Source organism: Xiphophorus hellerii, chromosome 10 (genome assembly GCF_003331165.1).
Source record: "Xiphophorus hellerii strain 12219 chromosome 10, Xiphophorus_hellerii-4.1, whole genome shotgun sequence".
NCBI lineage: Eukaryota > Metazoa > Chordata > Actinopteri > Cyprinodontiformes > Poeciliidae > Xiphophorus > Xiphophorus hellerii.
The window spans coordinates 6768311-6789715 of NC_045681.1; the positions used below are offsets into that span (position 1 = coordinate 6768311).

Genomic DNA, 21405 nt, shown 5'->3' on the forward strand with positions numbered 1-21405 from the left:
TCACATAAAATAAAAGTGCAATTGAGAGTGAGCTGGTCAACATTTTGCCTGTAAATCTGGATTTTATTTGTTTAATGCATTTAATAGGCCACTAACGCAAGCAATCAGTAAGACATACTGTACATATGTCTTTTAAGTAAAACAAGAACACAATCTATAAAGTGGTTTCTGTTTTTATGAGGTCTGGGAGTAATCAGGTGCAGAAAAGTGGTCAATCGCTCAAGTCGTGATTTAATAACTCTCCTCAGTCATCTTTGCCTGACATTAAAATTTAATAGATTATGAAACACAAATCAGAATAAATCTGTAAGGGTGCACTTACTTTTTCACATCTTTCTTTTCCACACATTAAGACTGAATTATTAGCAGTTAAAGTTGTCATTTTAAATAGAAATGAAAGTAATTTCAGCTTCAACAAACACATTTTAAATAGACTTTAACAAAAGTATAACCATATCGATACCCAGACTGAATTTGCACACAATATTCATAAAACTAAACTTCCATCCTTGGTCCACAGTTTTTAGAAGGTTATATTTACATTTGTTTACCTAACAAAACAATTTCTTTATTTTACTAAGAGAATATTCTTGAAGACTTGACAAAAAGACTGTATTCAGTCTTCATGTAGAAACCAGGACACATCAAAATTACCATTAAATTTTATTAATTTGTTTTGAAATTGGAGGCAATTTATCAATTTATGTTAAAGTGAAAGGTTAGGGTTTTAATAGTCTGATATTTGATTCAGAAACTTTCGCCACCATCAGCCAGCATTGGTTCACTTATTTTATAGATATTCTTATGCTAACTCTAATTGTAAAAGTTTTCATCATGTCCTAAGTTTTTCCCCATGATACAAGGACATAATGTTGTAATCTTATTAATCTTGCCAGGATAATAATCTTAATATTCTTCCATCAAGACTCTTTACTGACCTCCGACCTTTAGAATCTGTTGCGCCAGACTCCGCCAACAGAAACAATATCTTTACTTTTAGGCAGAGATTGAATTACTAACACTTGTAATAAATTCCGCCTTCTTAATTTTAAGTTTTACTTTTTTATTGAACAGTAAACCTCAAAGCGGATCTATATTTCCTCTTATTTGGTGTAGCCTAGCTTTCCCACAGCTTTCAGGTGTTATATTTTCTTTATCTTGACAGAACTGTAGATGTAAAGTTTGTCCAAATTTGTTTATATATTCTTTGACTATATTTAGTTTAGTGAATAAGGTGTTTCTCTAGCCCTTTGCTGGTGTTTTAAGTTCCGTCACGCTGCTCTTGGCAGTTGGCGGTTGCCGTAGCAACCGGTAACTGCTAGCCCCGCCCCCTTTTTTCAGTTGCCGTTCTGCAACTGTAGCAATGTTAGGATCAGCTCTGTGTTTTCTTTACAAATATTATATTTTAACATATTTTTAGACAAATTTAATCATATAAAGTGTTTCATGAGTAATCTTGCTTTGTTTTGTATACATTTTTAACTCTTATCATTATTAATGTCCATTTTAGCTATGTTTAATTTTCCAACTGCTAACTGCTGCTAACTGTAGCTCTGTAGTTTGATTAGGGTTATTTATTATATTTAATTTTATTTTATGTATAGGTGCAGAGGCTGCTGGACTGATGTTAACCACCAACTTGACTTCCTGTTTTGTTAGAGTAAATTCAATGAACCTGAATTTGTCTCTTGTAAAGTCAACCTACTGGACCTGAGACGAACATAAACGAGTTACATATAAGTAACTCAGGAGAAGATCATAGCTGTTCCTCATAGGAGCAAATTTGCAGCTGGCACTGTTCAATTTGAAGACACACCTGAATACACGGAAGTAGCTGAAGCCACTGGAACGTACCTGAGAATCAGAGACTTACTAAAAGGTTCCCCTCGAAGCTTGTCAAAGAGAAAATGAAATGTTTGTCACATTGATTCAGAACACAAAATGGACATTTTAAAACCAAAAATTCTCATCCTCACATAAAATGTGCTAAATAATTTAAACATAATAGAACTTCAAAAAATAAATACGCAAGAATCATTCGTATGAGATATTTTTAATTTTAATATAAATGAATTAAATACCGACAATACTTGCATAATTATGTCCATTTAAAAGGGAGCTCTTCTACTTATAGGATTCCTAAGAGATGCGTGACTCACCTGGACGGCTCAGTGGAATATAAATGTGCTGCACTGGGAGACGCACAGCAACAGGGCGCTCAAAAGCCCTGACCCTCACAATAACACACTTTAAGAAATGAGCAGAACAGAGCGCCGTGTTGCTACACAGAAGCCCACAGTATGAGTGGTCCTCAGTGTCGCTAGACAAGGTCATGTGCAAAATGTTGCACTAATATAATGCAGTGATTCACAGTGTTAGGTAAGTGAGTGGGAGCTGTTTAGAATATTTTTAGACTTTGCTTCCCTTGAAGTGGTACCGGAAGCACGGGGCAGCGACGCTCCACATGGACTTAATGTCGAACGAAACGTTAAGCGAACATGTAGACCAGGGGTGTCAAACTCATTTTCGTTTTGGGCCAAATCCAGATCATCAATGCTCTTAAAGGGCTGATTGTGCCAGAATATATTGATAAAACCTGTTCACAAACTGTTAAAATATCAATGAATTATTCAAATTAAATATTATTATTGAACATCTTTTCAGTTCCTCCAGGATTTTGTGATACTTTCTGTGATTTGTTAGCAATAAAAATCTAAGTATTTGTGGCACTGATTTGGAAATATTTGTGCTCATTTTTAACGGTAAATGCGACCTTTTATTACTCGCTGTATAGATCAGGGACTATAATCAAACATCAATTAAGACTGAGGCAGCTGTTAAGTACACGTAAGAAAGTTTTTGACAATTTTTGAGAAAAAGCCACAAAATATGTGCTGGAATTTGTTGTTGAATTTTCACGATAATTCTCAAAAAACTGGAGGGACTGATCGATATAATTTGGCAGCAACGGATAAAAACTGCACTGATTTGATTGATAATGTAATAATTAGGCGAGTTTAGTGTTTAGTCTAGAGTTTAGACGGCTACATGAGTTTGACACGTGACGTAGACAGAGAGAGGAAACCATGTAGGATACATTGGACAGGTACTGCAGCGGTTGTAATGATAGTTTTTAACTCAGGTTTGATGAAGAAGACAACCTCTTCAATATATTATAATTTAATTTATTGAATAATTTGTACTCATTTTGGTAAAATTGTAGCAGAGCACTGTCTTTTTCTTAATCCCAGTTTTCTCCTGTTTATGTGATTGTTTGTTTTGTTAGGTGGAGCTCTCTGTAAAACTAAATGCCAGTCTGTACAGAAACGAGGCGAGATACGGATGAAAATAAATATCTTAAATGCCATCTTTTCTCCTCATTCACTGTCAAGATTTAAGTTAGTCCCTTGTACCTCCTAAACCAACCAAGTGAAACACGTTTTATTAAATGTAGCACATTTTTATCAGTCTGAGAGGATATTTGGATCTTAAATGAAAGTGAAAAACAGTATATTTTGTAATGATGTACTGAAATAAATGAACGTTTCAAAATACAACACGGTTTTACTCATTTAGAACAAAAAAAACATTACATTGAGTTTACATTTTGAGTTTGACTTTACTGAACATAGTGTAATAAAAGAATAAAAGTTATACACAAACAAAATAGATTTAAAACAAAAGCAAACAAAACTGTCCTATTTTAGCCCCTGTGAAGTTAGCATGGCTACCACTACAAAACAGCAAACTCTTTGTGCATTTTGCTTATTTTTTCCACCAAAATAAAATAATATAGACTTTATTTGGCACAGTACAGCATATATATTTTTTACTAACTTTGTTTTGTTTCAATTTTATAGTAAACAAGGCCACAAACATTTGATGTTTGCACAAAAGCAAAATTGGGCAAAACCATTTTTATTAAACTTGGCCAAATATAGTGAGTGCAGTAAAAGAAATTATGACATCAAATTTCTTTAAAATCATATTTCAGGTAAGCATTTTTATAATAACTGTAGATAACAAAGTTACTTGATAGTTCTATAAAATGGCACTTTATGCCTGGAAAACAGTTTTATTGGCGCCAATTTCCTTAATTTTGGGACTTTGGTGATCAGCCGACTCTTACATGTGAAGCCGATTTTATCTACATCAGCAAAGGTCTAAAAATCAACCTCTGTCCTCTTCTGCTCTGCTGTTGGAGAGGTTTGACTGAGAGACCGGCCCACCAGATCATGTCTGCAGCTAACAATAGTCACCCCACTGTTACCAACTCAGCGACTTTCTTGCTATTTTTAGTGACATTTCAGACCAAAATAAAAAAGTATCGACCAAAATCGGAATCAGCAGCTCAGGCTTTTTAAAGATCAGTGATCGCCAATCGGCCAAAAAACTGCAATCAGTGCACTGCGACATAACATTGGCCCTTTAAAATGTATTAACATATAATTTTCTAGTGCACTGCACATTTTGCTGACAAATTAGGTACAAAACACAGAGATCAATGGAAATATTAGCAACACAAGATGTTAAACGGCTCTAAGTGAAGTAAACGATGAAACACATGGTTTTCTGAGATGGTTTGGCAGGATTCCCAAACACACTCGCACACACACGCATCCACACAGACCAGCCCCCACACCTTCTTGTAGCAAGAGATTAGCCCCAATGTTAAACAAAGAGGCAGAGCAGGTTTCTGACATGCCAGCTCTTTAATTAGATTGGCTGGTACATATCTGAGAAGACACAGAAAGATCCATACGCTCCCGCTTTAGTGACATTGCACTGACTTACATTTGTTTCCTGATTTAAAAAAAATCACAGTAACAGTGAACTGTAAAACTGTTCCTAATCCATCAGTAAGCCCGGCTTTAAGCTTCCACAGATACACTTTCACTCAAACACTGTTTCGACACTGAAACAATGCACACACACGCACACACACACCCACACACCCCCCCCCACACACACACACACCCTGACATGTAGTGGTGTCTTGATCAGAGTTGTGAGTCTGTCTGTTGTTGTTCAGAGGGAACAAGTGCTACAGACAGATAGGAGGAGTTGCAGCCAATCAACTGTCACCATCACTGATGTGTCTGGAGGCTGCTGCAGACCAGGCAGCCCTGCATGCCATCTCCTTGGCAAAATGCTGTGTAGTGTCGTCTAACAGCCCCAGTGAGACTTGAAACATCCGAGATGGTCACTAAACCCAAGTTATATCCAATTTATTAATGCCCATTTTTAAAAATCTGATCCTGAAGTTTGATTTTAGTTTTGGAGATAATCGTTATTATATAAAAATATGCAAAGAGTTATTATGCATAGTTATGGTTGGGGAAAATACTAACAAATACAAATGTATTTTTTAAATAATATATTTTAGATTGTAAACCATCAAAGATTTGGCTGTTAATGTATTGATGTGTTACAGGTTCATCTGACCAGTAGCCAAATAAATCGACTGCTTTTTGTCACATTTAAGTTTGTGATTTAACAACATAAACAAACTTAAACGTGAGCTACATTTAGTTATGTCTACTGTTTTTGAGAAAATAAAAGTAAATGTTTTCACAGATTGAACTTCAAACATTACTTTACTCTCCACAAACACTGCTCAGGCAGGTAGCAGTCAGAAATGACTAAATGTAATCTCTTCCGCCCAGACGGACTCTGTCAAACTGACAGTGTGTTTACAGTCAAAGAGAGGAAAGAAAACCTCACAGAAAGCAGATTTATTTTTAGTGTTACTTAAATGTCATGTTGTTACCATTTTCATCAGACTTAATAAGTGAAATATCTCATTGTGTTTGTACAAATACATAATCTGTATTTCACTGCTAACTTTATTTTAATGATGCAGAAATTTAATCATATTTGTCATTGCTGATATTTTGTCAAACTGCAAAATAAAGACCTGAACACGATGGATTTAGTTCACTGTGTTTATAATCCAGGGAGGCATATTGGAGGAAATTCATATACTGATATGATTTATTTTGGTAAATTAACATTACAAAAAAGAAAAAAAAAAACATTTTACAAACCAATTATTTAACAAAAAAGAAATCTGTTGAAGATAAGGCTTATCTTGGCTTATCTCATGTCAAACTCCTTTTCGTTTTGGGCCAAATCAAGATCATGAACGCTCTTAAAGGGCTGGTTGTGCCAGAATGTATTGATAAAACCTGTTCACAAACTGTTAAAATATCAATGAATTCTTAAAACTAAAGAATATTATTGAGCATCTTTTCAGCCCCTCTAGGATTTTGTGATTCTTTTTGTGATTTTTTGCAATAAAAATCAAAGAGTTTGTGGTACTAATTTGGAAATATTTGCAATATTTGTGCTTATTTATCATGGTAAATATGACTTTTTATTACTCGCTGTATAGCTCATGTACTATAATTTGACATCAATTAAAGTAAGAAAGTTTTTGACAATTTTTGAGAAAAATAAAATCGCAAAAAAATTACAGGAATTTGTTGATTTTGTGTGGATTACTACAATAATTCTCAAGAAACTGGAGGGACTGATTGATATAATTTGGCAGTAAGTGGATAAAAACGGTATTAATTTGATTAAAACATAATATTTAAGCACATTTAGTGTTTAGTAGGGAATCTAGAGAGCCACGTAAAAAGCTACGGCGGGCCGAATTTGGCCCATGGGCCTTGAGTTTGACACGTGCACTACAGTTTTCTATGAATAGTGTAGAAAACACACAGCACAGATGACATGTGATGGAGAGTGAGAGTTCCTTGATTGATTTAGCCATGCACAAAACTTTCATAGTGAGATGGTGGAGGTTAAACAAAGCGGTAATAGCAATAGGTGAAATGAGGAAAAGCTTCAACACTGCTGCTGCAAATTCGAGAACGTGTAACTCGTGCATTGGTGTAGTTTGGCCATCAGACTAACTGAAGCAGGACTACCAAACTGGCCTCACTCCAAACCTAAAACCTCAATGAACCGGCATGGCACTGCTCCAAGTGAGCTATTGTAAGGCTCTCAGCACCGCAGCTGCTATACTTATTGTGTCCAGCTGCTGCTCTGGCATCAGCAAAAAGGATCTCCACAAGCAGTTGCAACAAAAAATTCCCAATATATACAGTAAGAACGCCAGATGCGGTTCACATAGAACAAGTGTGCTCTACACTTGTGGATAAGAGCGCACAGCTGGGGAGAAGTGAGCAAACCTTCAAATTTCACATAGGTTTGGTTTTGCTGGTTGCTGGGAGACGGGAGAAAGGTCTTTCGTTTTTCAGTTTAAGTGCAACATTAGCACCAAAACAAACTCTGGCATTGAAAGCAGCAACAAGGAGGGAGGAGAAGGAAGGTAGAAACATTAAGTTAGGTTTTTAGATGTGTCCACCATCACTGCACCCCTGCAGATTAGAGTCAACTTTTATTCAAAATAGACACTTTGTATGCAGATACAAATCATATTGACTGATTTTTGGAGACACTGCACAAAAGTACACTGCTTGATCGGTTCGCATGATCTCAACATCAAAACACAAAATCTTAAGTCATTTTGGTCTAGTTTCTAGTGCAAATATCTCAGAAAACTTTAAATAAGTGGAAACTAACTTACAGGTAACTTTTAGCAAGATATAGAGGCTTGTTTTAATAATATTTATGAAAAAGTACTAGTTCTATTGGCAGATTATTTCACTTGAAAGACATTTTTCCCAAGTTATAAGCTATTTCATCTGCCAATAGAACAAGTACTTTTTCATCAATATTAAGGAATTATTTTATTAAGAAGTTATTTTTAAGTTAGATTGTCTTATTTTAAGTGTAATAAGATATTTGCATTAGAAACTAGACCAGTTTACTTGGTAAGATTTTGTATTTTTGCAGTGAACATTTCATTGTGCGACAATAAATCAGCGCTTAGCAGTAGCTTACAGAGTTTTGGTATATTCTAGCAATTGTTGGAGCGCAAGACAAAAATATGCATTAAAGGCTTCAGAGGTTTAGCAGCACCTATTGAGACTGACCAAGCCTGAACTTAGACGACCACCTTGGATGGGATTCTGCTCGAAACCTGCACTACTTGGAGTAGTCAAATTTAGGCTGAATTATCGTAAAATTACGGCACATTCATTAAACATTGATTTGTTAAATCTTTATTCTACTCTTTAAAAAGCCCCAAACAAACAAAACAAAACAACGCCAAAAAGGCCTTCGCATTGTTATTTTTGACTTTAGAACAGTAATTCTAGCAGTTATTTTAGGGTCATAGCTGTAGGTCTAAGTGAAGCATAATATAACTTTGGCAAATAAAAAAGCAAGAATAAAGTTGTACGATGCATGCTGGCAGGTTTTATCTAGGAAACAACAAAATGTCCCACCTTTATGTTTTCTGTTTTACACTTAACAGAAAATATGAAGAGATGTCGAAAAAACATTTAACCCTAGGCCAAAATGCTGCAGTGACAAAAACGGGACAGAGAAGATCAAGCTAAAATATTTTGATGCATAAGAAAAGCAAATGCGTCCTAAGAGACAGAAGGTTATATAAAGTAAATCTTACTAAAAAAAATTGCCAAGGACAAATGGAAGAAATGGGACCTTGAGGGGACTCAAATATAACTTTTTTATTCATTTATTTTTAATCTAGTGGGAGAGACCGCCTGCAACCAAGGGCAAGAGCAACTGTGGCATCTGTCACCGGCCATCTGGGAGAGCCATAAGGCTCCTGTGGGCAACAAAGCAAATGTGACCTTAGTGTGACAGTAGAGAACATGTCAGAGCAACACTGCAAACAATAAATAATAGTACAAAAAAAGTGCATTTCAGCAAAATATTAACTTACTCAGTATTTATAGCTAAAATTTACGGTTGATTTCTGAGATGTTTACAAAAAGACAATCTGCTGATCCGAAAACATAACAAGTAAAACCAGGCTTACAATATTTACAGATTACCAAGCAATTATGCAGTTCAGACTTGAGCATGTATGTGAGTCTTAATAGTGCAATAACCTTCTGTAAAAATACCAGAGCTTCTCAGTATCTACACAAAAACCTAAGTCTGACAAGGAGGTCAGCAAATCAGGAGCTTCACAGGGATCAGTACTCTCACCATTTCTTTTCTCTCTGTTCACCTCAGACGTCCAATAGAAGTCACACCAGATTTACACTGCATGCGTCTCTGCTGTGCACTTTACCATCAGAGCAGAGTAAAGACACATTTACACTGAATCTGCTCTGCTGTGAAGCCTAGAGGTGCTTCAAGAAGCATAAATGGGAAATGAGAGCCATGAAGCCAATGATAAAAAGGATGAGCGGTGTAATATAAAATACTGGGCTTGAAAACTTCCAAAATTAATCTTTTTCTATATATTACTCTCTCACTTTGTCTACCTTGACCAACACTCCTGTGAATTGAGAGAAAACCTGGTTTTGTGAATGCATAGCCCTAAATTATACATGCTGACTACATATATGTATAAATATACATATATATTGATTGAAGGGGCAATGTTATGTATTTTCCAGGTACATAGTTCCACTTTGTAGCACAATCACAGAACTATGTTACCTTCAGTTATTATAAAAATGTTATATGTATTAAATATGACCTAAAAGAATTTTGACTTTGTAATTTTAAGCTTAGAAATTGGGTCTCTGTCTCTTTAAGAAGGTCCTGCTCTTTCACAACACATTTTTAAATTATGTTTCTACTCCTGTAGTTCTTTATCACGCACATCTGTTTTTAGTAGGACAGTACAACGTACTGGTATCAGAAGTATCACTTCGTCAGAGTTTGATATTAATCTGCAGACATCAATCAAGTCCAAAGAGCAGCTCATGCTCAGTTTCTGAGGACTGGACAAGCATCTGCCTGCAGCATCATTCTGCAGCAGGTCAAATGTATGTCTGGTGCTGCTGAAATGTTTTAGCAGCACGTTAACATTCCCCTTGAGGTTAATGTAGCAGGTTAATGTAGCCCTGGAGGCTCTGCTGCATACCTGCCGACTCAGTCCAACGCTAGCAATACTATACAATATGGTAAAACTTCCTTACAACATCAAAATCTCTGAATAAAAAGACAATATATTTCCTACTTTTTATCCCATCCTAGTGTCCTGAGTGCAGCAGTGAAAGGAAGCAGAGTTTATGAAACAAATTCATAAACTGGGAAGAATTTATGAAACAAACTCTCCACTGGTCTTTGAAACTTTTTCTCACGCTACTCTGCTCCACACCTGCCGACTCGGCCCAATGCTAGCGATACAGAAATATGGTAAAACTACCCTACAGCATCAAAATCTCTGAATAAAAAGTTAATACATTTCCTATTTTTTATTCCAACCTAGTGTCCTGAGTGCAGCAGTGAAAGGAAGCAGAGTTTAAACTCTGGGAAAGAATTTATGAAACAAACTCTCCACTGGTTTTTGAAACTTTTGCTCACGCTATTCTGCTTCAAATCTGCATCTGATTTACAAAGCAGATTGCACTTAATACATGTTGGAGCAAACAAATCCTTCACCAGAGATGAGCCTCTTAACTCATCATTTGAATTCCAACTAAAAGACGGTGGTTTTATTTAGGTTTATATCTAATGTGATGATGCTACACAGGAAATAGATTTGTGCCAGTATCAATGAACAGGCCAAAAAGGAGGCATGTTTTGTGACATCAAAGACACAGCAGAAAAAGTGACATCTTTCACAGTAATTGCAACATTAAAGCTAACTTAATAGTTATTTGTTTATTAATACCATATATGTAGATTTTTTATTGCTGTTGAAACAATTATCTTCCACGCAGAAGATTATTGTGTGGCATAAAAGCACTTAGTGTTTAGTGTATTTATTGATACTCTTATTGAACAAACAGCGGAGAAAATAGAAAAAACAACAATCCCAATGATAAAGACAGTTTGGGGTTTAAAACATCATCAATTACAATTTATCGTGACGATAAATCAAAATTCATACCATTAAAAGATATTACAATAAATAATAAACGATATGATAAATGTGCCACCCTAGTCTCCGATACTGAATGTTAAAACTAATTATTTTGCATTTTCTTTCAACATAATTTTAGTCAGTTTTTCTTCAGATGGTTAAGTTAAGAGTTGAAAATACATTGACATTGAAAAGCTGTTTGTTTATAGTATCTGGGGCAAGGTGCCAGAAAACATTTTACATTTTATTTCCAGGGTGTACCCCGCCTCTCGCCTGGAACGTAGCTGGAGATGGGCACCAGCAACCCTCCCGACCCCATTAGGGACAAAGGGTGAACAGAAAATGGATGGATGGATGGATTTCTACATTCACAGGTGGAAACCTTATTCATGCACAAGCTCGTCATAACTACCAGGAAAGCTTAATACTTAGCTTACATTACAATACAAAATGTGCACATGTAAGGCGTTATTACAGCCAAATCTGCAGGAAGATGCTTTAAACAGACTAAACCTGCAGAGATTTCAAGGTACTCTATGCATATTGAGTGCCACAAGCTAGCTGTGCTAAGGGATTATAATGAAAATGCCTTGCTGGCAGCAGTGTGAGGCGTAGGCTGCGGAGGGATTGAGTCGACGTCATCTGTAATCCTACACTGCCTTCCAGTCACACTCAAAAAAAAAGAGTTGACCTCAATTTCCTTAAATAGTTTGCGATATATTTAAACAAAAGGGTAGACTGGAAGGTGTTGAAGAAGTGTGAATTATCCCGGGTGTGTTTTGCTCTTGTGAAATTCATTTTTTCACACACTCTCAGTTATGATAACAAGAATGTCTGCATTGTTCACAGCACAATATAGTCCACATTTATCTTCATTGGTATTATTGTACGCAATATAAGTCCTGCCAATATTAGCTAATCATATTTGTACCATAGTATGGTAAAATCTTTGTCTTATTAGCATTTTTATTAATAATGGCACAAAACAGCAGATGCAGCTACTTGCAAGGTTTAAATAAAACATACTGTTGAAAAAAGCCAAAGATTGTGAGGGAGTTTTCATGTTTGAGATTTGAGACACCAGTTTTTGTTTGGCATTTTTCATTACTGCTGTATTTTCTTTGTTATTTAGCTCTCTGAAACTGAAAATAAATGTCACCAATATTACTTGAAACTTATCTTTTTGTTTTTATAATTTATGTTGCGTCCTACACGAGTCGGGACTTGACACTGGTGTATACTTGGTTGTCTTTTCCACATAAATTGTGTTTCATATCTTCTTAAATCAGTTGCCAGAGGAAAAAGTCACAGCTCTCAGTGTTGATGTTTATATTCACAGACATCTGCTTTTGTTACCCAGAAATAAAACGCTGCGCTCTGCTCTATGTGTAAACATAGAGTTGTCTTCAACTGGAGCACCTCCTTGTTTAAAAAGAAATAAACCTATAAAGTTAAAAAACCAACATATTCCCTCTATTTTAGCACCATCGTGACAACTATCTGTTCTAAAATGTGGAACAGTAATTTCATGTTGATACCAGCATGTCCAGTCTTTTCAACATCAATATCAACAAACTGCCAAATGTTATTTTTTTACTTTTTTTACCGCTGGGTTTCACACTCCTAACAGATTGGTTTCTCCAGAACAACCCAGGCTATAGCAGGAACCTTATAAATATATGTTTTTAGCTTTGACTGCAAGTTAAAGTATGTGGCGTTTAGAGGGTTTCACATATTTAACAGAACTTCAAAGCTTCAGTCTGCATATAAAACAGAGCTTGGAAAATACTGAGTATGTAAAATAGTCCCCACACTTACATCTGCATGATAACTATGCAAAGAGTTTGACTTTGTTAGCTTTGGGGTCAACAATATCTCTCTTCGACTGTGATATCTGCATCAACCTTGTTTGTACTTTATCAGTATTACAAATAAAATACAAAAATATTAGTATACTTTATCGGTATTACAAATAAAATACAAAAATATTAGTGAAACAAAATATAAACCCATAAACCAAGATCATTACAACTATGTGGTTTCTGTAGATTAGAATAACATTTTAGAGTAATATACATTTCTAGACACATTTATGGTTATCCCTAGTAAATATTTGTAAAAAAAAAAAAAGAAAACAAAACCATAAATAATATTTGTTATAAGAGTTTTTTAATGGACATTATGTAATGGAGGAAAACAATAACATTAGATTCATATACATTTATTCAATAAGGGGAAAAAAGTTCCTGTTACGCAATTATTTTTAACCAAATCACAAATAATCCCTTTGAGGTAAATTTTCTCTTTAACTCAAACTGTTTAGGAAATTTTACATTAGAAATTCATCATGCTCTGTTTCAGGAGCAACAACTGGGCATGAAAACCCATGTTTATTTTACCACTAAGCTCAGTAAGTAGGATAATAATGGAGGTAACAAATCTGAAAAAGTAATTGGTGTCTATAACAACAATACGATGCCATCTTACATCTAGGAACTAATGTTTAGGAGACATACCAGGGAAAGAAAAGTCTATACCATCACAAATGTAAACGTGGAGTTAGTTAAACTCAACAAGGTCTTTAACTGAATCCATGCTCTTTGGTCAGATTACATAAAGATTGAGCTATTCTGGATTGTAAATCAACGACAAAATACTTGTGTTTCCCAGTAGCCGTTGCACAGTGCATACAGCAGTAAAACCAGCTGGAGAAACGTCCTGCAGCTCAGCTTGGGTTGCTAGGTGACGGGCTGGGCTTTGCCAGGGTTGCTAGGTAACAGGCAGTGCCTGCTGATTTGTGTCGTTACGTTCCGTAAGTTTTTGAAACGGCTTGTTTTCGACACCAAAAAACATGAAGCTATTGCCAAAAGAAAACAACTGCTGGGTGGTGTCACTTTTCCCCGTTGAATAAGTTTACTCAAGTTGATTTTTCTAAATTTTTTCAGGGAGGTATTATACGACTGCAGTAAATAAAAACAAAAAAAATTCCTATTTGGTGCCACTAAATATGATCACTAGCCTAAATGTGGTATATACTGTATAATTATTTCGGCAGCCGATTTTAGTAATTAAGTGGACTGTTGAAATCACTGAAAATGATGTATTTTAATGCTTTGCGCATATATATGATTATGTTTCATTTCTCAAGCACAATCCAATGTTGATGGACGTCTAAAGATTAGATCAGTGCTACGCCTCGCTCCCGCTCCTCTAATCTCACATGCTCCAAGCTCTTATCTGCTTCGACTCATATTAGAAGGCTGACAGGAATAGATTGGTTTGACTTTTAATTAGGTGTATTAAAAAGGTAAAATGGGTTGTAACTGTTTCCTTGCAGGCTCCTTTTGCAGGCCAGTTTTTTCTAGATTTTGTCATCTTCTAATCAGGCTCAGACAGATGGATTTTTAAATGCTGACCAGTGTTTCATGGAATATCGTGAAGCCTAATTTATGCATCATTTAAGGATTTTTTTTTCTTTATTCGTGTAAAAGAGAAAAAAATCTAATACATATAAGGCTGATGGATAAAAAAAAGTGCACACATTACTCCAATTAAGAATCCATGGCAAAACTTGAAAATTTAATATTGACAATGTTCTCTATTCAGTGTAACTGAGCTTGAACAGCTTTACAAGGAAAAATGGGCAAAAACTTCAGTCTGCAGACATGCAAACCAGACAAAGACCTTGCAGCTGGATTAGCAAGGAACTGATGTTTTAATGCAGTAATTCACAAATACACAATGTGTTGTGTATGTGTCTCGAGTACAAATACACAACACACTTTGTAGAATTTTCTTTTTAAAGAAATAAACAGATAAATTGAACCCATGCTTGCTAAAATGTAATGAAATTTACAACTGCAGGTTATGCCTGTGAAAGTGGACTTAAAAAATTGTAAATTATTTGTTATTCAAATTAAGCTATAACACAAAAGAATGTAAAATAATTTTTTCCAGACAATCACATTGTAAGAAGACATTAAAAGACAACATTATTCATGTCAGTATCTCTGCAAATGTTTTAATTTAATCAGTTTTGCTTATAATCGCTTACATTAAACAACAGCGCTTTTTTTGAGCGCTACACAATCCCAACAGTACCAGGAGCGCTAAAAAATAGGAATCACACAGAACCAAGATATAATAAAGATATCAGGCGAATATAAAATACCCAAAATGTTTAAATACTGAGTCCAATAACTTTTTTATATATAAATAAAAGCAATAGTAATAATAAAATTTGTATATTTAATAATAAAAAAAGTATTTAATAAAATAATTATTAGCAAATAATAATAATAATTTAATTATTTATTTATTAGCACTCTGTGGCGGGTGATATCAAAAGTAATAGTGGGCAGATTAGAGACAATAGGTCTTATCTCACTGCTAATCCAATGTTTCATTCATGTTGCAAAAAGTACACAAGCTTAACAGTAAACATTAAAAGAACAACACTTTAGCTCAAAGGTAACAAATCCTAAAACTGAACTGTAATAGGAAATAACCCTGTACTTAAAACGCATCTCCAACAGATTATGACACCGTTAACAAAATTCTCCTGATAAAAAGCTTTTCCATGAACACACAACAGGAAAACAAAAACCACAACAGTAGCAGTGAATCTACATTAGTCCTTGTCAAACAATAAATTCTGTCCAGGTGACAGTAAATGAAAACTTAGCCAAATGATGACAGCGATCATTACTTGGAGAATATCTACAAGCCCAGCTGCTTCCCCATCGCCTCCCTCTGGCACAGCCGTGACAGAAACAGAGCACAAGCTGCACAGCTATACTATAATGGCGCCTTCAATTAAAAAACATTTAATTTGGTGCGCTTGAGTGGTCCTTTGTGCTCCGTGGTAATAGCCATCATTGAGAAAATTGGGCACAAAGGGCAAAATCGTGGAGCAACAAGGAGCAGAATTATTTTAGAGGAAGAGGTTGTGTGAGAAGTCAGGTGTGAAGCAATGCAGTTCGAGCTCAAGGAAAAACAAAACAGAAATGGTCACAGACGGATGAGGTAGGCATCTAAATGATGTTAAATATAGGTAAATTTCTGACAATATCAATTCCATCCAAAGATGGAAGCACAATTAGATTAGTGAGACAATGTATGACGAGAAACACAAGCTAGCAACATTTTAGAGACAGGGCAACTTATGGCTGCCCACCAAATCACCAAAAGACATTTAATACCTGTAATAGTCTAAAAATTCAAACAGCACATATAATTTTTGACGATACGGCAGCAATCGACTGAAATGCTGGAGAAAACAGCTTGTGCTGCCAGGCTCCAGTAAAATCTGCAGTGCTCTTTAAAATTAAATCCACTTCATGAGGATCTACACAAAGGTTTTTACAAAAAACTGCAGTGTTTTCTTTCCTATTTTTCAAACTTGGAGGTAGACCTGTCACAATAATCAATAAATCAATTAATCACGTGATAAATTAAAACAAACTCAATCATTTCCATTGGCCTGATTTATCGTTTATCTCTTTTTTTCTCTCTTTCTGCCAAAAATGGGAGGATAAAAGTCTTCAGTTTGATGTTTTAGTCTCTTTTAGCCCTATTTTTGAAGGACAATTTTGTTTATAAAGACTTTAAAAAATCATTTTATTTGTAATTTTATTTATTTATTTTGGATATTTAAAATGTCGTCCAGTTCCAGTGTTAAATGTTCATTAGAATTTAAAGTTTATTGATCGTTGAGAATGTGTTCTTGCATTATTATCATGCAATTACCATTATAATACTTAAAAATAGTCTCAAACCAACACTATTATCATTAATCGCAATAACTTCTGTAACAATTTACCGACCAGGTAATATTGTCCAGTCTGAATTCTCAGTTGACAATTAATCTATTACTAAATTAGTTTATTATGTCAATAATCGATTAATCTGGTTAATTGTTTCAGCTCTCCACACCACCAGGCTACCGATCTCCACCACCCGGATCACCACCCCGCCCACAGCGAGCCCCCCAGACACAATAACTCATAAAACCATCCATGCCGTGAAGCAAGGCCGCAACACAACACCCAGGGCACTGCAACCCCCCCACTCCAGAGGTTGGGGTGCTGAGCACCAATGATGTCATCAATCTCCATGACAACCTCCCAGAAAACAGTCGGGGCACACCCACCTCAGGCCAACTGAAAACAAGACGAGGTCAAAACCCACCAATTGAACAAAGACAGTGACAAACAATAAGACTGAAACGATTAATCAAATTATTCGTGATTAATCGATTATTGGAATAATCTAATTTAGTCATTGATGGTTAACCGGCATATACAGACTAAAAATGGCCATTTGCTGAAAGAGCAACACATTCAGAATAGTAAATAAGCCAAAGCTGTACAAAAAATACATACATTTTCCATTTAAGATGAAAAACCTTATGCTATACCCAGAACAGCTCAAGTGGGAGTTTTAGCTTCACCTGGTTCAGATTCTGCAAAAAACAAACAAAAAAAACTCCAATTAAACATCTTTTGCTACCAAGTTCTTAATTTAAAAAACAAAAACAGGTTAGTACAGTTTTTTTAGCTATAGATGCTTTCTCCACTACTAATGATCAGGCGTTCACTAACCGAATGTCGCTTTGCTGCATTTTTTATGCTAAAATGGTAAAAAAAAAATTACATAAAAAAAGGAATTTAATTATTTGCATCTGTTATTGTATTTACAGTAAAAATAAGTGGTTAAATAAATTTAAAAAATCAGCAGAATGTGGCAATTTTTTTATTTGATTAATCGTCAGAATAATCAATTAGAAAAATAATTGTTGGTTGCAACGATTATTTGCAAGACTCCACAAACCCCAACAATTTTATGAAATCTTGACTAGCAGCATTGTACTTCAAAATTAGCATGAAAAACATCTCTAGATTTAGACCCATGAGTTTTTTTCTGTTGTCACAAACTACATCTGAAGTCAAAGCTGAGATTTTTCTTCAGGCGTAATGTTAGTTCTGTTGTTATGCAATTACTTTTATCTCCAATGTGGAGCAGAATCAGCTAAAAATAGTGAAAATATGGAATCCTGTTCAAGTCTAAAACATATTTTCTATACGTCTGCACATACAAGACATATAAACACACACAAAGAGAAACATTTTCACAATACTTTCACCTGCTGTGCTGAATCTACCACCAATCCGTCCCCAGGGGAAATGGAAAGGTAATGGGACGCGGAACAATTCAACATCCCACACAAGGTGTATGTGCATCCCTGCATTCATATGATGGAAAACAAAGTGCAGCTGTTCATCTGTGACATCATTTGGATGCAATTTCAGACATCGCAAAGCATCTGTCTGCATTTACAGATGGAGGTAAAATGTGAAGGAAAGAGCTGCAGCGTCGCTTTGGTGTTAACAAAATGACGCTACCAAAGGAAAGATGGAGAAATCAACTGATTATTGAATACTCTAGCATACAGAGTGCTGATTAGGCCTGTCACGATAACAAATTCTGTTGGATGATAAATTGATCCAGAGGTTATTGCAATAAACGATATTGTTGTTTTGAGACTATTTTTAAGTAATATAATGGTAATAGCATAATAATAATGCAAGAACACATTCTCAAAGATTAGTAAACTTTTAATTCTAATCAACATTTAACACTGGAACTGGTAGACATTTTAAATATCCAAATTAAGTAACCAAAACAACAAATAAAATGAATTTTGAAGTCTTTCTAAACAAACTTATCTGACCAAAAAAGGGCTGGTTGAGACCAAAGTACCAAAATGAAGATTTTGTATCATCCAGTTTTTGGCAGAAAGAGAGAAAAAAGAAATAAACGATAAATCATGCCAAAGGAAATTATTACGTTTGTTTTATCATCCGATTAATTGATTTATTGGTTGTTGTGACAGGCCTAGTGTTGATATTTGATGACATGACGGGGAAAAAATGCTGTTTTTCACACAGCATTTCTTAAAGAAACTTCACACCTTCACTAAATCGTCCTTGCTAACATTTATGCTGTTTTACCTCAAGGGAGATTCAAATTCCTCGACAAAAATCCAGCTTCTTATAAAATAACGTTTTATAATTCATGCAGTCAAGTCTATGTAATCTGTTTTTAGTATTGACCATTCTCGGCTTGTGTTTTACTGATCGTTTGTGGAGGTTTTGGCACTTCTCTACGACCTCGAGGAGCAGCTTTGTCACCCTGTAGATATCTGTTTGTAGAGAGCCATGGAGGCGGCTCTGCTCAGGACAAACAAATAAAGATCCCGGTTATTGGAGCAGAGGCAGGTTTACTGCGTGAAGGAGATGCTCATTTGACTTATAATGACAGAGCCTGAGAGCTATTATGTTTTCAATGGGGGACTTAACCATAAATCTATTTCAGATCTGTGTTTGAGGCAAACTCACCGGGGGAAGCTGTGAACAGCAATCTGGACCGAATCAATTGTTTCTACTGATGGTGTCCACCTGCAATTTGCTTCTGATGATAACGGTGGTTTGTCCTGTTTCAAATTACTACTGATAATATAAAGTGCTTGTTTTCCTTTGCTAGCTACAGAACATGAAGAGAGGAGTTTCTCGCCTAAATAAAGGTAATATTTTCAATCATATCTCTGTCTATGTACTATCATGAATAAACTGGAATATTAAAACTCTAACCTTTGAGTTATTATTGTTTGCTGGCACACTTTCTAGAATATTTTTTGGAGAAACAGTTCTGTCAAATGCAGCTGCCCGAAATATATTTTTTTCCAAACTGAATATCCAGCTAATGTAAAATGAATCAGCACCAATTTTAGTATTTTAAACACAACAAAAAAAAAAAAAAAAAAAAAAAACGTATCTCCCAAATGAAATCTTCTTCTTCTGATCTGTACACAAATAAAATAAAAATATTTTTTACTTAAAAATAAATTAATTTTTTATATATACACCAAACTCACCTTAGCATAATAAGTTTTTATTATTATTATTATTAAAATGGTCATTATGTTAATGCATGATTTACTAAATCATCTCATTACATTGTCCTGTTTAGCCTCAACAGTAAATAATAAAATATTTTTCAAATATTGTTTTTAGGTACAGTAATCCTTGTTTATATGAGGATATGCAAAAGTCCTGCTATTAATTATATATTATTAAATAAATAAAACTGAAAAAATACATTTAAAATAGTAATAGTTTAAATACTAGTAATACATTTTTAAGTATTTAGATTTATACACCTATACTCTTAATACTTTGCTTAATACCATTAAATAATCTCCATTCAAATTGTGTTTTTCAAACTTACTTCTTTGATGAAGGTTATAATTCCTAGGTCTGTCGTGATAAATTCTGCTGGATGATAAATTGTTCCAGAAGTTATTGTGATAAACGATAATATTGTTGTTTTGAAACAATTTAAGTAATATAAAAGCAATGACAAAATAATAATGCAAGAACACATTCTCAAAAATCAGTAAACTTTAAATTCTAAGGAATATTTTACACTGGAACTGGATGATATCTAAAATATCCAAAATAAATAAACAAGAAATAAAATTAATTTTGAAGTCTTAGTAGACAAAATTGTCCTTCAAAAAAAGGGAGTAGTTGAAACCAAACTGAAGACTTTTATCATCCAGAGAAAAAAATAATCATTCATGTCAAAGGAAATGATTCAGTTTGTTTTAATTTACCATGCGATTAATTGATTTATTTAAATTTTTTGTGTATCTAACAGACTGTTTCATGAAAACCTATTTGGTTCTGACAATTTTAGGACTTATATTTACAGTGAACACTGTGTGTATTTTTCTAGGTGAACAGGCTCTTATGTGGGGACTCTTTGATTTATGTACTTTTAATTCTTGGTTTATTTGTGTTTTACTTTGCCAATTGTCCAGAGGGTCCTCAAATAAAGACAGAACAAGTTGTGTGCCAGCTGGCTGTCATGGACGTTAGTCATAAAACACATTAGGAATGCCACGCACATGGCAGCTGTAGCGTTCAGTGTCGCGCGCCAATGGGACGTGTCATCAATCTCCATTAAAAACACAGGAAACACACAGATTTCGTTATTTACATTCAATTATAGTTTTTACCACCTTGTCACTAAAGACATAAGGGTTGTAGATTTTTTTAAAATAGGCAACTGATTAGCAAGAAGTCAACAGGAACAGTATGCTTACTGGGTGATTGTTCAGTCTTTGGTAGACTTCAGCAGCAGAAGCCATGACTCCATTGACAGGAGAGGGCTGGAGCTCAAGCTGCTCCCCGCTCAATCTCGTTCCACATGATTATTCTCAATTTCACAGCTGATGGTTTTTACTGAGGCAGACGGCGGCAGCCAAATGTTAAGGTACAAAAGAAAAAGCTCCGAGATAGGAGAGAAAGTACGACAGATGGGGGAGGGGAAGGGTGTCAAAAAGATAAGCGGGTCGGTCCGATTCATCAGCGGCGTTTGTGATTGAGGTAATCTGAGAATGCAACCTTGCTTTT

General features: G+C 35.0%; 1 protein-coding gene across 2 annotated transcripts in view; it reads right to left on the minus strand.

Annotated features, from left to right (window-relative positions):
* The window catches only part of LOC116726724 (zinc finger protein 385B-like), a 73882-nt gene that overhangs the window by 45884 nt on the left and 6593 nt on the right, over positions 1-21405 (minus strand). The window lies entirely within an intron of this gene.